This window comes from Dendroctonus ponderosae, unplaced genomic scaffold (genome assembly GCF_020466585.1).
Source record: "Dendroctonus ponderosae isolate FM_Combo_2020 unplaced genomic scaffold, Dpon_F_20191213v2 Dpon_F_20191213_6, whole genome shotgun sequence".
Classification (NCBI taxonomy): domain Eukaryota; kingdom Metazoa; phylum Arthropoda; class Insecta; order Coleoptera; family Curculionidae; genus Dendroctonus; species Dendroctonus ponderosae.
The window spans coordinates 1,666,543-1,679,322 of NW_026018814.1; the positions used below are offsets into that span (position 1 = coordinate 1,666,543).

A 12,780-nucleotide genomic window follows, 5' to 3' on the forward strand; every position below is an offset into this window, starting at 1 on the left:
GGTATCCAGAGTATCATTTCCTCTTCCTGTAAACTCATTGAAAACTTTTTTGCATACTCTTTTCGTGCACTTTCGGCCTTTCAAAAGCGCTTCAAGTTAACGGTTTTTAAAGCCATTCTTCATCTGCAGAACCTGCAATTCTTTCGACAGTGTAATTTTCTCTAGGCGTCAACAGTTTCAAGCTTTTCTGGTCAGACACATTTGATCTTTAAAACTTACTGATTTTCCGAAAGTAAGATTTTCTTCTTGTCGCACAATGAAGTGAACTTTTTGAACAACAGTTTTGAAATGAACTCGAGAGAAAGAAAATTAAGTAGGCATAATGTGAAAAATGATTGCGCGACTCAACAAACAGCTGCACAAATCTTAAAGCGTTTTACCAATTTGGATCAAACGCTTCCGCAAAGAAGTTTGGAAAAGATCATTGATTTTTAATGGAAATCTGCGCTGTATATTTCTGCTTAAAATGTTGGCATCCATAATTTGCCGCATTTTAACCGCAATAGACCCACTGGGAGTTGTTACGGATATTTTCTATGAATCATCAAGCTACTATTAAACACGTGTGCCTCATAAAGCAAAACACATCGCTTTTCGGCGTTCAAGACTATAATTTTGCATGACATGAGACACTGGAATGATTCGTCACTTCGTACATTGGAATCTTTCTATTTCTGGATTTAGTCGAGGATCTGATGGAGACTTTCCCGAATGTCAATCGTTCATCTATGAACGTTATCCATTTGGACTTGTTAGAGCCGACCAATAACTGGTCGCATATGCGATTTGCTTGAATCAACATGCCACCAGCTAGAGTTTCCTCCGGCCATTTGGATAGCGCTGCGTAACGCGATACTAAAATAATAAAAACGCATTAAACAAAACAGAGACATCCAACTTGCGCCCAATAAAGAATCCATTACTTGTCACCGAAAAATCAGTCTTGGTCGGTTTTATCTCGTTGTAAAAGTCACTAGACAACTATAAACGAAAGATTCATTTCGGCTATAAATCCCTAGCCAGAAAGTGTCACCACTCAAATCTGGCATAGACGAAAGGCTTCCTATATTTATTGTGGAATATATGTCTACCTATTTATTTGAAAAAAGGATGTATAAATAGCGGGAAATACCACAAGCATAGACAAATATGTTATTGCCCGGATGGCTCCAAGGGGTATTAATATGCAAGGCCTCGTCTCCTCACATCGGAGGGATTTTGACAAAAAACACATCAACTGCAGCTGAAGAAAGCCAGCAATTATTCAGCGACTTAATTAAGTTCGCCATAATCTTACGACTCATTAAGCACTCAAAACCAATCAAGTTCTTGTATTGAATTCTGTGTAAATCGTTTTTCTGTTCCTTGCACGCGCCACCATAATAGTATTACAATAACTAAGCTGCGCCCATATTACTGCCGCATTGACACACATTCAGTGACATTTAAAAACTTTTCTCTCTTCCTACACCATTATACTCCACTGCATGCTGGCGCTAAAGAAATAGTAAATAGTTAATAGTATTTCATAGGGAGCTACTACGGACGGTTGTTTTGCTATTCCCCTTAACTTATTAGCCATGAATTATCGAAAAAAACTGTGCTCGCGTTTTCAATTGATCCGTTCCATCGCTCCATGGTGAAACCCTTGTTGTCGCCAACATGGAAATTGAAAGCAAACAATATCGATAATTAGTTTCCCATATTAATACCCGCAGTATAATTCCGAATCCATGTAGAACTGAATGAAATGTTAATGCTAAATATACGTTGGATACTCAACGTGATTAGGTGGATCATGTCCGTCGTTTTTTCAGTTCAATGAGCGTTTACAGCGCACTATCGACTGCATGTAATATCGATGAAGGCTTATAGTAATTGGCTGGTTGGGATTTCACATTTAAATAATCGCTGGATATTTGGGAATAAATCAGCCAATTAACAATGTTAAGTTTGATCGAATTTAAGGGAATTTTCGCAGTGCTAAAAGTAACAGTTTTCGAAGAGCAATGGAGATTGGCGATTGTTATCGAGTTGACCGGAAGAGAAAAACCAGAAAAATGCCCGACTGAAAAAAATTAATGTCACATTCATTCCAACTGCATATTTTTCGACAAAATTCTGATCCTCATCATTGACGAAGTATTTCACTGGACGAATTAGCATAAAAATCCGATAAAACTGGCCATTGAAAATGGTGATTCGTCGTCACATTAGAATAATATTCTAATAAAACCTATCATATATCTTGTCGCTATAAATATTTACACAAAACAGTTACTGAGCTCTTCCAATTAGAAAGCGTCATATTAACATTCTTTTCAAGTCGCATTAGTGACCGTCAAAATTTATTCATGAAGCTACCGGTATTACGCGTTGTCTCAGCCAACCTATACATCTACTACAAGAGATTAAGGCGACTTTAATATTCAGGACTTGTCTTTCTAGATTTAAGCTCTATTATTATTAATTTTGTTATCGTGGCTCAGTTCGAAAGCCCGAATATGCACCCTGGCAATGATGCAACCGTTCATTTCGTAATTACGATGCCAAAGTGATGCTCAAAACTGTTTCAAACTCCTGATGGAATATAAATGGGAATATTTCTGATTATCGTTAATTTTTGTTTCTCGAAAACTGGGCAGATATGAAAAGATGCAAGAGAGTGAAAATGTTGCTCATAAAACGCACGAAAGACTCCGTGTTTTATCATCCGGCAGTAGCATGCGTCTAAAAAGTTCTGAGGAAAAAATTAGGTCCACTCTTTCCCCCCTGAAAAAGTATCACTCTGTAGATCATAAAATATTAGGCAAATATTTCGGAAATGAAGGAAGTCATGTTAAAAAACGATTTTAAAATTAGCAATTTTTGTCAGTCGCAACAGTCGCTCCTAGGAAGTTCTGCCGAAAAAATTGTTGTAATTATGTTTTTTCGATTGACTAAAACAGCTATTTCGATGCAACATATGAGCAATTTTTGAACAAAATAGCGCAAAACTCTTGCAAGTTGAAACCCTAGATTCTTTACAATTAACAATGTAATTTTTTAAACTTTTTTTGGTCCGTTTTCCTACATTAAATCGTCAGGTTTAAGCCACGTAAAATAAGGGTGTTCTACTTCGAACACATTTTTAATTTTCGTTGAAGCAAGTAGTATATCAATTATTAGTGTTTTTTGTTGTAAATTTCATTTTTACGTACATAAAGCGAGCAATTCAGTAAGTTTAATGCAAAATATGTCAAAGCTTTCTGATGCAAAATAACCGCAAATTATGGTAATTTTCTACGGCTTTCGAGCAGTCAAATTCGAACTTCTCTGAAAACGTGTTTACGTTTGCACGAATTTTTCGAATAAAACTGAAAACGCTCAAATGGCCTCAAATTTGGTACCATTTTTAATGCAATAAAGCGACGAATTTAGTGAGATTATGGAAAAACGCACTAAAATTTTCTCGCCTAGTCAAAATGATCGAAAATGCGCGTAGTTCGAAGTGGTAAAAATCAAACGGCTCTGAAAATCTATTTACGAAATTTTGGAAAGAAATTAAATAAACGACTCAAATAGCCTCAAATTTCGTACCGGTTTTTGGGCAATCGAATGAGAAATTCGTTGAACTTATTGAAAAACAAAGTAAAACTTTCTGAGACAACGTGACCGAAAATGTCCGTCATTTTTTGGGGCTTTTGAGCAGTCAAATTCGAACGGATCTGAAATCCTGTTTACAAAAATTTGGAAAATACGGAAATTGCCTGAAATTTTTCACGTTTTGTGGCAATTGAGCAAGAAATTCAGTGAGCCTATTGAAAAACAAGCCGAAATTTTCTACTTCAAAATAACCGATAATTGCGGTGTTTTTAGCAGTTTGCAAGTAGAAAAAATCGAACAGCTCTGAACACCCTATTCACATTTTTTTCGAAGAAACAGAAACCGTCCAAACTGCCTCAAATTTTGCGTCATTTTTATGGCAATCAAACAAGGAATTCGGTGAGCTCCTTATAAATAATCGAAAATTGCGGTCATTTTCTGTCGTTTTCAAGCAATCAAATTCGAAAAGCTCTGAAAATCTGTTTACAAATTTTTCTAAAAAATTTAAATTGTTCGAATTTTCTGAAATTTTGCACCACCGAAAAATGAGTCAAAACTTTCTGGGACAAAATAAGCAAAAATTGCAGTCATTTCATTGAGGGTCGTTCCTAGCGGTTTTTCAATCGTCGCAAGGAGGCAATAAATGTATCGAGCTCATTAAAAACATTCTGAATCCTTTTGAGTTCAAATAATCGAAAATTTCTCGCTTTCGGAGCTTTAAAACGAGGAAAATCTAGAAAACCCTACTTGTTTAAATTTTTTGCAAACTTAAATTGCTCGAGTTGCCTCAAAGCAACTTTGCTCAAAATACTTCAAGTTCCATAAAGGTTTATTTAAATAGCAACCTTAACTTAAAGCCGGATTAGCGCAAAAAAACCTTGATAACTATAGAGTAGAAAATGAAAAAAGCAATTTTAGAGAAGCCTCAAAACGGTAAAAGCAAAAGACTTGTATTATTACGCCCATTTCTGACCAGTAGATTTTTTGTTCGCGCCATACGAGATTCGAGTAAAAAATAATTAGAAAGGGGCCGCACAAAATTAGCATCACCTCAAGCCAGGCCTGTCATGTATCCAAACGTTCCTCCGGGCACTAAAAAATTCATCCCGTACCTGACTTGACTATAAACGAATACTACGCTAGTATAACAGATTTTCCCGTAAGGCAGATAGAAAGAGGTATAGGATAATAACTCTAATTTGGACAATGCAGGTATAAATCCGTTTTTGGTGCATGATAGGGGAACTCTTCATAATTTATTTATGTAAGCGTGGGAAAACGAACTGACCAGTGGCAAAAAGCTGAATTTAATTTACGTTTAGGGCAATTTTGCCAGCTATTTTCGAAGTGAGTATTTTGTAATTAAATTACCGTCCAAGCCCAGCTGTGGATTTTTAAATTGTAAAATTGCGCGGAATTTCAATGCGGGTACCTTGTATGTCGCATCGAAAGGGAAAACGTACAATGCATTCTGCCAATGATGATGAATAACAAAGCATTCCGGAAAGGTCGTATGGAAATATCGGTTTTTATCCATTTCGGGCACGTTTATTTCATTTTGAATCTGGCAATTTTAATTAAATAACTGTCCAGTTTATTGTTGTCAGCAGAAAAACGTCACGGTGAAGAGTTACACTTTTTACCCGGTGAAGAGTTACTAATGTTTCCCTTTGAACAGGGAAGGTTTCTGATTTATCGGGACAATGTTTGTAACTTGAGCATCCAGCGCGTGTCTGAAATATTGAGAAAACTGGATTTTTGTTAAAATATGCAAACCTAACAAAACACGATTTCCCTATCGACATAATAAGGACATCAGTATGTATTGGGGCCAGTCAAATAAAATAAGAACCCTCTTTGTCTCAAGTTTCGATCTTTGGTAAACAACTTGCAATCGCAGTCGTAAAGATGCACAGAGGACAATTTCCCAACAAAATCCCTAATAATTTTGCATTCGCTAACCTTCAACATATCTCCGAACTTTCAGTCGCAGATAATAATCCCTCGTTAAATAAATAATGCCACAAAGTCAAGTAAAAATCGGTGTCTCGAAAATATCTCAAATAGATTTTAATAAAAGCATACTTTCGTCGTGCTCAATATCCCTTTTAGACATGTTTATAATATGCATTTTGCTCTGGGAAACTTTTAAAGTTTTCAGTGCACGTATACCACAAAATGACAGAAATATAGAAACTTTATAATATAGCCGGCACGTTCAAAATTCTTGCATTGTGCAAAATCAATTTCCTGCCATTTCACTTGAAACTGACAAAGATTCTTAAAGAGATTACCGTAAACTACTTGGGCGAACTCTTCGGATGGATCGAAGGTGAACTGAATAATGCATACGCATTAATTTCGCTAATTTTACACCGAAAATTGCCCTTAAGTGTCGCAGTTCAACTCGAGAGAACCCCGTCTTTGTGATTAAGTGCGATTCCTTCCAGAAAAATCCTCTTTACTGACTATATGCAAATATTCATTTGCATTGGAATGAAAAATTGGCCCTTAACTTGAAAAAAATTAATAAAGTTTGCGCTGGTTTCCATGCCTGAAATTTTTTAATATGCGTTCCCATCCTGGAAAACAAGGGCCACAGGCATTCACTTCTACATTAAACCCGCTTTTGATCTAACAGATGACAAAGACACTATGTAGAACAGATATTGCAAAACGAAACAGAAGCTGCCGAAGTGACAATTATGTACGACCGAGCGAAATATAAACATCAAAAGAACTTTTAATAGGGAGATAATTCATCAGAAATGCTACATGCGTCTGCTTTGGTGAAAAAAACTTTCAGGCATGGGCGCTTCCAGCTCACATAAAAACAGAAATAATAAAAAGCCTGCGGTGTGCATTGAGGCATGGAATTTTTAAATTTTAACAGTGATCGCTGTCAGATTTTTCCTCTTAATAATCTTGTCACATCTTATTTGAAACCAGCGTATTTAAAAAGCTGTTTGGTGATCGAATCGAACATATGGACTCGACTGCAGAGATGAAGAAGTAAATTAAGTCTCGCCTTTTTTCGTGCATTAGTTATGGGGCGTTCTTCTGCTCTGTCGAATAGACTTTTCGCGTTTAGTTTTAGCGGAAATACTGCTGATTTACATTCAACATTTTACGTAACACCTAATCACACTTAAGTTAATGTAGTTTAAATATTGTTGCTTGATCAGTCCAAGTGCACTCAAAAAACGTTAAACCTACATATTTCACGGAAACTGCCATCGATGTGGCCTGAATGCTTCACTGAAGTATTTAACTAACTGATCTTGGGACTTACTTTTAATGCAGTGCTTGGCCAAAGTGACTTTACTTGTCCTTTCGTTCAGCGCTAAATGTTCATAAATAAAGTCAAGTATCTTCGAGGCAATTTTTCTGTTGTAAAGTTCAAGATTACAACCATTTACATTTACTTTGACATGTTTAATTAACGGTCTAACATGAAATAATAACTGGTAAAGTCTACCCAAGCACGCCTACCTAAACATCAACGAAATTAGGTTGTTGACTGGTCTAGGATTAGAGATTGGGCGAAATACTCGGCGAATTCAGCCCCATGAGGTTGCTAAAAAGACGTTTTAATTTCAAATATTGGCTAGAATGAACGGAAGAAGTTGTGAATGGTTACTCAACCAGCCAAACCACATGGCAGTGAATTTTCAGGCAGATTTTTTGGGCAAACATTCCCGAATCGCTAAAAAGTATAAAACTTTATTAACCAATATACCCCGAGGAGATTTTTATTAAAAGGGATTATGTTTTCATTTTATGCGCTCCTTCTATATCGGATTTCGCTTCGACGAGAAGGGAGCCGGTGCAAATAAAAAATATCGAGTGTTTACTCATTTCGCAGCTGACGTCTGCATGCACCATAAATCTGAATCTTGTTCGGGTTTCCAATTTTTCTTCCTTTTATTGGTGATCGATAAGGCTCGAATTAGAATTTACTACAGGTTTTATCAAATGTCTACAATAAAACGCTGCTTGCTAACATGCAGAAGGGGCGAATTGAAATGTTTCAGCCATTAGTTCGCACACCCTCACGCATTCTTTAATATATGGGCATCTAAATGGAGAAACGCAGTTTTTGCAAATCAACGAGCGGGCCCGACATTGAAACGCTTCCATTTCCTTTTGCAAAAGCAATTATCCTCATTTTGCCATTAATCGGGGATTTGATTAGCTTTAACGTATATTACGAGTGCAAATTGAAGGGTGAAAGCTACATTATTCAGCTCGTCAATAGGAACCTGTAGAAACCAGCAATTTACAGATGGAGAGAGATTCAATTAATTTTCTATAGGCATTTTCGAATATTTGTTAATCTGAAACAGAAGGAAAATAGGGGCAACTTCAAGCAGGATGTTGGCTAATAATGTCATGGGCGGATCCAGTGGAGGGTAATGGGGGTCATTACCCTCCCCCCTTGTTTCTGTCGACTAACGATAATTTTTCTTATTTCGTAAACAATTTAAGAAAATAAATACATTGTATGATGACAAACAGCAACGTGAATAACACGCATATTATGAATAATAGGTGCTGTTATTATAATTTTATTCAGCATCAGATTTCCTTCAGTATAAATAAATTAGTCACTCTCTTAATACGAGCGATTTGGATCATTGAAAGTTCGTTCTAAAGCGAGTGATTTTGGCTAAAAACTGTATTTTGCAAACTTGAAATCGGTTGAGAAACTTGAAAGTCATAAGAGTTTGAAGATCGAAAAGATGATTTTACAAGACAATGTTATCAATGTTTTCTATGTGGATTTAAAGTCGCAATTTCCTTTGGAAAACCGCTTTTTGTCTGTCAAAAACTGTTAACATCGGACCGATTTGTAATTTTTGAAGTTTGTTAATTTTTGAAGATTTTCGATGAAAATTGCATCTCGGAAAATTGCAATCGGTTAGACAATTTGGAAGTTTTGGACAAAATACTTTGATCTTTTTAAAATGTTGCTAGTTTTCACACAAAACTCCAAAATTCAAGATTAATGCGAGTCTTCAGAACCGCACTTATTGGTTGGCTCGTAATTAGAGAACCGGTTGAGTTACGAAACTCTAGTTTTCATTTTGAGATTAAATTGCGTACTTTTTTGTGCCAAATATAATTCTAAAAATGTCTCTAGTTTTCACGCAAAATTCTAAAATTCAAAATGAAACGGGTCTTCAGAACAGCACTTCAAAGCAAGATCTGAAGCGCTGGTTCTTGCTGGAAACACGTTCTTTCCCTACAAGTTTGGGGGAGCACCAAGATTTTTTTAACCCCAAAATGTGTTTTTACGAGCAACTGAATCGTTAAATCTTTTTTTTAAACGTTGGAAACTTTTAAATTTTTTGAAAATAGTAAATGTGCAAATTTTTCACTTAAGAGTCGAATTTAGACCAAAATTCCACTTTTCATTGACATGGTTTTTGTTGGAAATATTTCAGAGAGAGCATCAGTTTCAAGCGATGGCCAAAAAACTCTTATGACACCCATTATTCGTCAATGAAAATATAATTCAAAGAAATCCTCACTGATGTCTTTATTTGATTGCAAATACGAGGACAAAACAAGTCGACTAATACGGACATCTGGAAGACCCTGCCTGAGCCAAATGATCTGTCCAAACCACCTCTAACCTACGAATAATCCGTCCAATTAATGACCCTGAATAATATCCTCATTTATTGATATCGATTACGAGACCTTGGCGTATTTATTGTCCTCTAGCTTTTACTGCAACAATTTATTATCTGTCCGCTGGAGTCTGCTAAGGTGACAGCGATACAAACTCTTCAGATTCCATCGTCATCAATCACTCGCTTCTGACAAAATTGATTGATACTTGCCAATTGTTAGATGAAATTTTTATTAATGAGGATTCTATATTTTCTTTATAACGGGACCGTATTTTTACGATGGTGGTTTTTCTATTGAGAACCTGTTACTCATCTGCCACATATTCACTTGCCCAAAGAAAAGCAATTTCACTCTGCAGCCATTTTATTAATTCCATAGTTTAACGAACACTTATCTGTATACGCATGATGCTCGTGGTGATTTCAAATTAACACCACACTACTGCACGTTAATTTTCTTCGCATACAGTTGAGCGGGTATTTATTGTTTGGTTTGCACTGAAACAATCCATCATCAAATCGTTAACTCTTCCGTTCCAACATCATGCATTAAACAATAGAAGACTTCAGTTCTAATATTTTCACGTCTCATTTTCATAGCAATTACAACTGTGCCTTGGTAATTAGCAGCGAGCGACCCTCCTTTTTTCCAAAAGCCACTAATCCCTATTCAATTAGGTATGTTGCAATTTGCAATGCTAATCGCTTGAGGTAAACCCATTTAATAATTTCGGACTAATGTGAAATCCCAACAAGCATTATGCCGTTCACCATAATTATATCTCTATAGCTCTATATGATAATACAATAGTACGTGTGACTATTCATATGATTTGATGACTTAGTGGTATATTTTTCTCTTAGTTGAGCAGGATCGAATTTTATAGATTAAGCCCCCGGTCTATTCGTCTTTTGCCTATATTCAAATCACTGATTGCACTACTGCAGACATTTGCATCTCATTATGCCAGCCTTCTATAGAGTCGTAATTTCTTCGCATTTACAACCGCACAAAACTAAATAGACCATAACGCATATATAAATAAATAAATAAATAAATGTAATATAAAAATATATTATGAAAGTTTGCGAGTAGAGTGCTATTGAAAAGTTTTCCTTGACAAATGCAGCTTTGTGAAGATGCTGCTGGTTTACGCACTTGATTTGTGATATTTTTCACTTTACATGCAAAATACGTTTGTTGGCTTTTCATGCTGCTGCTTGCAGCCAGCATTCTGAATATTATCCCGAATCTATTGAACATATAAACAGTGTCTGCGTTTAATTAATTTTCTTGAAGAAACCAAAGTACAAAATACGTTTCCCTTTTGTGCAACCTCAAGCTAATCTAGTGGCATTTCAGTGGTGCATTTGAAAGGTTTTGGAAACGATTAATTAACTGCAATTGTGCTGAAAACTATATTGGATTGATAATTAATTATTCAGGTGCCTCTTGTTTTCGGCTGTGATGTTTTGCTACTCAAATTATTGTCGAGAGAATGAAGAACAATTAATATTTTATCTCCACTAATTTGTCATGCGGATAATCATGAAGAAATACCCGCATTTAGTCGGCGAACAAATAGCAATACCAAGTGAACGGTATAATGTTTTGAATGGGTAGGTAAGCCCATAAAGCGTATTTTGCCGACATCGTATTTATGTTTACCGTGTTACCCAACTAAAATAGAACTTATTATTTAGGGCGAACTCGGGGCCAGACCTCCAACAACAATTAATCTTGCCATACAGCTTATTGCAGATAATGTGCCATATTTTGTCACAAAGATATATCGCCGTCTGTTATTATTATTATTCTACCGGAAAGCGCATATTTTCGTTAATGAAAAATGGCAACAGTCGATCGAGTAATACATTTAATTAATCAGTTTTATAAAGTACGGCAATTACAGCATGCAAACGTCGATTTATCAGGAAATATGCGGCTAAATTTTTATTAGTTATTTTTTCAAGGCGCACACCGACAGTTACTTTTTCATAAACGATACTGGGATTGCAGGAATTATGTTCGGCGCTCGGTTGCGTGCTTTCGCGAATGGCAACTTGCATGTGAGCTTTGCATAGCTTTTAATAACATTGACATGATCAGGAACGATATTATTGCATCCTTTGAGGGCAAGGAAACAAATCACCCATTTCAACAGAGAAAACTGAAAAAATCACTCACATCCATTTGGTGATTATGCAATTCCTGCATCCAGGCCAAGCGACGAACTATCCAGTATATCACAACAATATTTCATATCTGCGTTCTAGTTCCAGTGTTAGTTTTAACAGGGGATCGCTGAACATAAACACACTTGCTGATAAATGTTCATGTTTCTTACGAAAAACGCTACTCCACTAACATAACACAGTAAAAGCGTTTTCAAGGAAAATTAACTAACCATAAATCTAAGCGCAAGAAAGAAATACGTCGGAATCAACTTAAAAATATACAATGTCGCGCCCAAGATAAATAGAAAACTGGTTTATTGCAGCCACTATATAATCTTTAATTAAAAGATCCCAAGGAAATATACACAGTTCATTTTCAGTCTCATTTATTTTTTCGCTTCCATAAATCCTTTTAAAACTTAATACTTAGCAGGAGTCGACACACCTTTAAAAACCGATTAAAGTTATAAAAACACATTATACACGCGGTGATAAATTTCATTTAATTTACCGTATTTGTTCTTACGGATTGCTTCTCTCCAGTTTTGTTGTCACGTGGCATTTGCCTGATGTGTTACACGTTTGGCTTGTTTCTGCACGTGTTCCACACATTTTTTTTATTTACGCAAACCGCTATTGGTAAAGCTTCATTTCAATAAAGCAATTGAATGAATAGTCTGATTCAGGAAAATCGTTCAAAATGTTTTTCCACCGGCCGAATACAGTTCTTGATCCATTGCACACCGATAATTAATTTTTGTTAATAACAAATTCCTTTAGGCCCGAACTTATCAGGCAAGAAATTAGCAAATTCCCACAGATTGTTGGCGATAACAAAGCCGAGACACAAACCGAAAACAAACACGCACATGTTGTTAAGATAAATCATTTCCCTGCACCTAACAAAATATTCTATAAATTTATTTTGACACGTTCATAACACAGGCCATAACTTCAACTGATGTAACATTAGTAAGAACTATTTCGTCTTTATCAAACCATCTCCAGTTTGCTGCACTGAAAACTAATGAGACCCATTTTTTATTTTGACGTCGGTGGTGCTTTGAGCATCTCCCCTTGCTACTTGAAATACGAGGACCGGCTTAAAGGCGATTCCTTTTCCTCCTCAAGCTCTAACCAGGAACCTCACGTCGAACATGTTCTAATGAAAATTCGAAACTATGGGCAAGGTGGAGAGGGAACGATAGTTGCTTCCACTTTTTTTTTTTCAAGACATTATTGTCTTTCATTGTATATACTGTCCTGACTGTGTTTCAATTCCAAATCAAAATTAATTCCTGGTCATTTATTGTCTCTATTTATCAATTAAAATACGTTTCGGTGTATTTTTCCACCATCATCAGTTTTTATGTGTAGC

At 36.0% G+C, this 12,780-nt stretch overlaps 1 long non-coding RNA gene across 1 annotated transcript; it reads right to left on the minus strand.

Annotated features, from left to right (window-relative positions):
* Window positions 1–591: 591 nt before the first annotated feature.
* On the minus strand, window positions 592–7,030 carry LOC125504918. Its single transcript, XR_007281804.1, has 2 exons — window positions 6,878–7,030; window positions 592–855 (listed from the first exon to the last, which is right to left on the minus strand). It is a non-coding gene; the product is annotated as an uncharacterized LOC125504918 (long non-coding RNA).
* Window positions 7,031–12,780: the final 5,750 nt, after the last annotated feature.